The following is a 7,490-nucleotide window of genomic DNA, read 5'->3' as shown; positions in this document are numbered from 1 at the left end:
TAGCTCTCTTGCTTGGAGCGATCGATCGAAATCTCTCTTCAAACCATGCATCTGTCTCTGTCAATCTCTTTGGAAGCTGATTTCAACAGAAAAATCGTCTGACAAGCAGCACAGGTTTCCAAATCATTATACACGTCATTTTGCTTGCAAATAACTTGCAGGGAACACAATCTATATATATAAAAGAGAACGTACAAATCCTTTGTCCGCTCATCACGCTAATACGGCTGAACCAATTTCTTTTATTTTTGGGGGGTTATTAGGATTTGGACCCTAGATGGTTTTTATCATATCACTTTAATTTTCAATTACCAGTGTCTTGAGATAATTGACCATTCAGGTGTCCATTACGTACAAATCCTTTGTTAGTTCATCATAGGTATAAAAATAAACGTATTTATATGCAACCCGCATGACCGTGTCACTCGGCGGGTTAACATAAATGACAGGCGTTATAATGGTTTTTATCATATCACTTGAAAGTATAACCGCCACCAGGTTATAGAAGTATTTTTTGTGGACGCCCTGTATATTTCGTGAAGGCAGTGATTATTATTTTCGATTTGTACTTTATTCTGCAACGCATATAAGTTCTTTCTTTGGTGGGAATTGCTTCTTTCCCACACAATTGGACAAAGAAGCCTTTCATCATTTTTTCATATATATATTTAAAACGTTGCTTTCGCTGAGAACATTTCAGTTAGTGACTAACCATTTCAGTGTTTCTCCCTGACTTATTATATGCACAGTATATATTCTGCAGTTATTTGGAACTGAATTAAGTGCTTTCTTTAATCGCTTATGGAAACATTACAATAGATTAGAGAAATACGGGCTGACCAGATGTCCCAGTAGCCGAAGTGGCACCAACTGTGTTGTTTCGTAGCCCGTTATCTGTACTTTCTCACGCCAGTGTTATCGCCGTGTCTAGTGCATTATAGGCAGTTGACTAAAATTAACATAAATTGTTTTCTATATTCTGTTTGTATGTGCATACAGGTGAGTTAACTGAGTAATTTTTGAAATGAACTGCCAACACTATTCCGTTGACCATTGCAACCCGTAGCTTGAGCTTGGACGCTCGAGGAGTTTGACTCCAGGTCTGGAAGATGCAACCACGCATCTCACGTTGAACTTCAAACATAAGTTGTGTTAAGGGGCACAAGCTATTTAGCCGGTGAAGGACGATTTCTTACGGCTAGCCCCAATCAGTGAAATCCTAGGTCCTCAGACCTTGTGCGTTTAAAACGTTATATTCGCGCCCTCCAATATCAGAATTCAACTGTGAAGACCTTCTTTTCGTTTATTTACTCAAGATTTACTTTTACGCTGCAGGACTGTTCAGCGTAACAATTGGGTTCATCGTGGGACGATCCAGACAACTTTTCCCCAGTGCGAATCCCCCAAGTGTGTTCATGGTGTGAGCAAAGTATTTATAGTGATACCTAAATTATAATCATATATACATAGAAAGGGCTATATCTCCCGAATAGGGCAAAACGTAATTTCAGCGGCAAAATTTATTAGTGTCCAGTGTTGTATTCATTTCTCTTCGTTATTTTTTTCAAAATAGTGTTCCAATAAATAAGTATAGTGTCAATTAATCCAGTGTGTTTTCGTTGTTTGTGTGAGTGATGTTGGTGTGCGTTATGGTCTGGATGACCGTCTGATCGTCCGGGAGGTTTTCGAGACGAGACACCCGAACCTCTCGGCGCCTAATGCTCATCTCATTATTGAGACCGACGAGCTTTTTGGGGAAACAGTTTGTAACCTTCTTTGGAGAGGTCTTCGTCGTCCTGTCCAGGTAAGTTAAAGTATCAGGAGCATACTTATTGGTAATACCACGAGCCAAGGACAGCGAACAGAACCACGCCGGTTACAAATAAATGGACCACGAACTCAGGACGCTTATAAATAAATGACGCCCGAACTACCGACCCGAATCGAGACCGTTGGTGCTCGAAAACTTATAAGATCAATATTTTGATATACGATTTCTCTTTCAGCTTAGTACCAGGAATTTGAAAAAATATTCTTTTTCAGGTGATTTTAATAATATGTTTTAGTGATAGTTTATTCTATCCTAATTGTATGTTTTGTTTTATTCTTGTTGAAGATGGCATACAACGAAGCAGATTTGTTTACTAAGATAAGCTTACTTTTTAAAGATAATATTGACAGATTAAAAAAGGAAAATAGAGAGAATTTTGCCAGGTTAGAACGAAAACTGGATAAAAATAGAGAGACTTTTACTGAGGTAAAGAGCGAATTAGGGCAAAAGATAGACGCTTTACGGGACGTGTTTCGTGAAAATAGCCAAGAAACAGAGAGCGCTGAAAACAAAATACCGGAATGTGAACCCCAGTTACAGTCAGATGTTCCTACTGGATACGAAACACCGGAATTGGAACCTCAGTTAGTGACTGATATTCCTAGTGTAAATAAAACATCGGAATTGGAACCTGAGCTAGAGACTAACACTCCTAATGAAAAGGAAACGCAGGAATCTGAACTCCAACCAGAGATAGGTAGTCTCAACCAACCTCGTAACAAATCTGGCAACGATTTTATCTATTCAGGATCTAGTGACACCACTTGTAGTATCAGAAGTAGTGAAATCCACGAACATATGATTGTAGACGACAGAAGTCGTAAGCGCACAAAACAAACTACCACAAACTACAGAGAGAAAAAGCGTAAACGAAGTTACAGTTATTGCAATAAGCAAAGATACCAAGATCAGATCGTAAACAATACGAAATTTAAAGGGAATCAGAACCAAGAGCGCACACGAAAGAATAACAGATACAAAAGGAGTCGTAAATCACGGCTACGTAACCTGAGTTATCACATACTAGACAGGAACCGCAATTTGTGTGACATTAAGCATAGATTTGTACGTAGAAGTAACCATCGTAGAAATAAACGAACAAACCGTAATTATCAAAGCAGAAACAGTAATCATAGGAAAAGAAAAAAAAGGGGGACAACCAAGACTTTGTGTGTTGATACAAATTTTTCTTTCAGAAAAGCGACGCATTTCTAAGCGATAAACATGTATTCATTTTCTTTCTTTTGCTTTTAGTTTTTGATAGAACACCTGGATACGAAAAGAAGAATTACGCATTTCTTTTAATGCTCCTTTTTGCTTCCAGCTTTTAACTGTTCGGCAATGAGCAGATAACACGTTTTTCTTTCTTTATTTTGATAAGATAGTCGCTGCATTCTCGACCACCTGTGCTTATGGTTATGAATGACGGACGGTATACAGCTGATTCATTCTTTTCTTTTTCTGTCTTTGCTCCGTGTAGCAGTTCACACCTCAGTCAGCTGTGTATGAGTGTTGCAAACCTTATCATTGACTTATTATTAGTTTAATGTCATTAATTTTTTTCTTGTTTTCATTTCAGATGTTTGAATTTAGATCTTTTAGTAAATAATTAACGTATCATATACGTAGGGGAATTGCATCCAAAAGCAATTTGATATCTTGGCGAGATATCCGTACCCTCAGCCAGTGGGAAGATATTTTGGCCTTATAACATATTTTTATTAAATGTTTTAAATTTTAAATCCCTTTTTAGGATCCCTCCCCACTTTCGAAATTCTTAAATACGTTATTACGTGTTATTTACAATTCATGTTTGGTTTTCTTTTTAGAATTTTTTCCAAAAATATCGAGATGCGCAGGATCAGAATATTTTAGTTGTTACTAATATATATGTATATAGCTGTATGTTTATAATTAAAATTTAGTATGTAATCACATACGTAGAGGGACCGTACTTATCCAAAAACGGTTTGATATCTTGGCGAGATATCCGTACCTCAGCTAGTGGGAAGATATTTTAGCGTTATAATATATTTCTATTGTGTTTTATTTAAAAAAAAAAATCTTTTAGAATCCCTTCCCACTTTCCAAATTCTTAAACATGTTATCATACGTATGACTCACAATTAGTTTGATTTCCCTTTAAGAAAAGTAGAATGTATAGATAAGAAAATTTTTAGTTGTTAATTATATATACTGTACACGTGTATATTTGTCATTGAAACTTAGTATGTAATCTCATGCGTAGAATATGGAATTTTACACTTATAATCAATGTTAAATTTCTTTTCAGTGTTAATCTTAGATTTTCGTTTTCATTTTGAGTGTTTACTGTAATTTGATTGAACCTCATTTACGTCATTTACCCGATTTTGACTTATTTGAATTTCCAGGATGTGACATGATATATTTTGTTCGAAGAGAAAAGTTTAGAACGGAAAGTAGGCTAAGCCTTAAACGAGTGATAACAGACATTTCCTTGTTGGTAATAGAATGTGCAGGAATATCGTGTGAATAGTATAATTCTCCGAACGAAAGCAGTAATCTTTTTATTCTAGAAGGAACTATATGAACAGATATTCTGATGGTGAACGGTCGTTTTTCCCCTCATATTAATATATATGCGGAAATATGTTTAACTTCTATATTTTCTTGTAATTTCTAATTAACATTTTTTTTCGTCTTCTCTAGACCACTGAACGACCGTAGGGAAACTTCTTCGGGTAGGATATTTTATGGGGATAAATATAATTTTTTTCAGGGAGGCAATATTTTCTGGAATTGCAGATCTCTTGCAAAAATGGATGTGGCTAATCCATTGGATATTCCATAGCTAACTGTATTTTCGCCATCAATCGCAAAATATAGTTTTCATTACCCTTCTTCTTTTATAGTAACCCGTAACTAAGCATGCGTATTCTTAGGTTAATTTTTTTTTTTAGTATATTTTGATGTAACATTTCAGTGAATATTTTAATGTTTATGAATCGTAACTATATTGTGTACTTGTATGCTAATGTGCTATAATGTTTAGTTTATACATTAATTCTGAGAAAGTTATATTTTAGTCACAGTAGGTCCCAAAACTATTTGGAATTTTTTTTAGTAAAATTATTTTTGTTATGGAGGATTTTTTTTTTTATCAACATGGCCAAAGGTTTTGGATAACGAACCTTTAGGTTTCAGCCATACTGCCAATGACGGATGATTTTCTTCAAAAATCGACATGGCCCATTATTTATGAGGTTTCAGCCGTCTCTGAGATATTGAAATAGATCTTGAAAAATAAACTTATTTTATTTATTTCCAACAGCATGAAGCCATAATGTTTTATGAAAAATTACTTTGTCAATTATTTCGTATGCTCGATGACTGAATTTTAATGCATTAATAATACCAGTTTAAATATTTTGTAGCGAAGATGCCTAAGGAAGCTTATTACAGCTGTTTTGTAGGGAATTTAATTGGATGTTTTAGATTGACCAGAAAGTTGTAATGTCGTTGACTATATTCTTGTTTGTATCTCATGTTTTTCTTTTAATAGGTCTCATGTATTTTGTCTTTTAGAGACATTTTACGGTGCTACGAGAGCATTTGTATTTTGTGTGTTTACACATTTTTTTTCAGGTGGATGATGTACGTTATGTTCCAGGGAACATACGCGTAGTTTACTGAATATTAATGTTTATATTTCAGTTTTGTACAGAAACATTTTGTAAGTGCCTATGGTTACAGGCCTACGCACGTTTCTAGTCTTGCCTCGCAGGTGTCGATGGCATATTGTGTGTGTAAGTACGTGTAGTATTACACATTTTTCCCACCTATGGTTTTGGTCAATTCATGGTGTAATGACCATTTGTTTTCAGGAATGTTTAGACTAGTGAGTTAACTTCCTTGATTCAGACCTTTGAAAAACTTGGATCAACACTGAATAGTTTTCAACACTTTATTAATAAGTTCTCTTGCAGATAATACCCATATGTTCTGGTAACCCTACAATGTTTACGTTTATGGAAGTGAACAACAACCATTATTTTAGGCTTAAGCTAATAATAACTTTGTTTCAGAATGAAATCATTTGTTGTATTGAGCATTATCGAACTAAAGTCACGACGAGCAGATGGCATTTGATCTTATGGCGTGCCAAATTTTCTTCGTACATGTCAACGAAATCACGATCTTTTCTTTGATATGCAGAGTCATGCTTATTTCTTGGAATTACTATGAACGTCAATTTTGACACTTAAGTTTATTTTTTTTTTATTTTGAAAAACGATTTTTCGTTCTTTTCTGCCAAACAACACGAGGCACAGTTAAAAAAAAGGGACATACAGGTGAAAATCTTATTTTGTTTATATATTGTCAGTTTATCATGTGTTTACATTTCCATCCATTTTACTTTTTCAATGATTTTCATATTTTTCAAATATATTAGAGTGATATCGAAAGTTTAATAATAATTTTAATATTTTAGTACCTTTAACATGTTTTGCTATTTGCTTATTCATTCATATTATTATATTTTAAATACAGATATCAGTATATTTAAAAAGAAGACATTTATTGAGATATTCTTTAAGTCGATTTTTTCATGAATAGTTATTGAGTGTGTATATTTATCTCATATTATACAAAATAAAGTGATCGAAACGGAACACTCAAACATTTTACGAAAAGAATTTATTAGTGTTAAAAAAAAAAAAAAGCATTTAAATAGCCCTATAACGTATTTACTTCATATTATATCAAATAAAGTGATCGAAACGGAACACTTAAACATTTTACGAAAAGTGTTTGTATTAAAAAAAAAAAAAAAAAAAAAAGGTAAGAATTTTAATAGCCCTATAAACGCTTTCTGCGAACTTAAAAAAAAAAAAAAAAAGGGTTATCATACAGGTGTTTCAACCGTACTTCGCTTCTCACACCAGTGTTAAAAAAAAAAAAAAAAAATCTCCCCTTCTCCCCTCATCAACTCATCGTTGGAGAATCATGGAGGATACTCACACAGGAAGACAGCATGGTTTCAACATGTGAAGTAACGGAAGATAAGGAAACCCAATTGCACCAATTGTTCAAGAGGATCTTATTACTTCATGGAACATTTGGATTGGACATTGCTCATGCAGGAACCTCATCATGTTGTAGTGAGTGAACAAGTTACTTAATTATTTTAAATAGCCCTTTTTCAGGTGAAAAACCATTCATCGTTCATACACGTAAGTCTCACACCATATGACAGTGTTGCCAACTAACTTATTTTAAATTTTCAGGTGAAAAACCTAATTTTATTCATACTTCGTCATACGGCCAAGGGTTCTCAACCTGTCCACGTGTGCACTCGACAGGTCGTTCCACTTTCGGACACCAATCTATAACCGCCACCAGGTTATAGAAGTATTTTTTGTGGACGCCCTGTATATTTCGTGAAGACAGTGATTATTATTTTCGATTTGTACTTTATTCTGCAACGCATATAAGTTCTTTCTTTGGTGGGAATTGCTTCTTTCCCACACAATTGGACAAAGAAGCCTTTCATCATTTTTTCATATATATATTTAAAACGTTGCTTTCGCTGAGAACATTTCAGTTAGTGACTAACCATTTCAGTGTTTCTCCCTGACTTATTATATGCACAGTATATATTCTGCAGTTATTTGGA

This window comes from Thermobia domestica, chromosome 4 (genome assembly GCF_964235325.1).
Source record: "Thermobia domestica chromosome 4, izTheDome1.hap1.1, whole genome shotgun sequence".
NCBI lineage: Eukaryota > Metazoa > Arthropoda > Insecta > Zygentoma > Lepismatidae > Thermobia > Thermobia domestica.
This window is presented reverse-complemented; position numbering follows the sequence as displayed.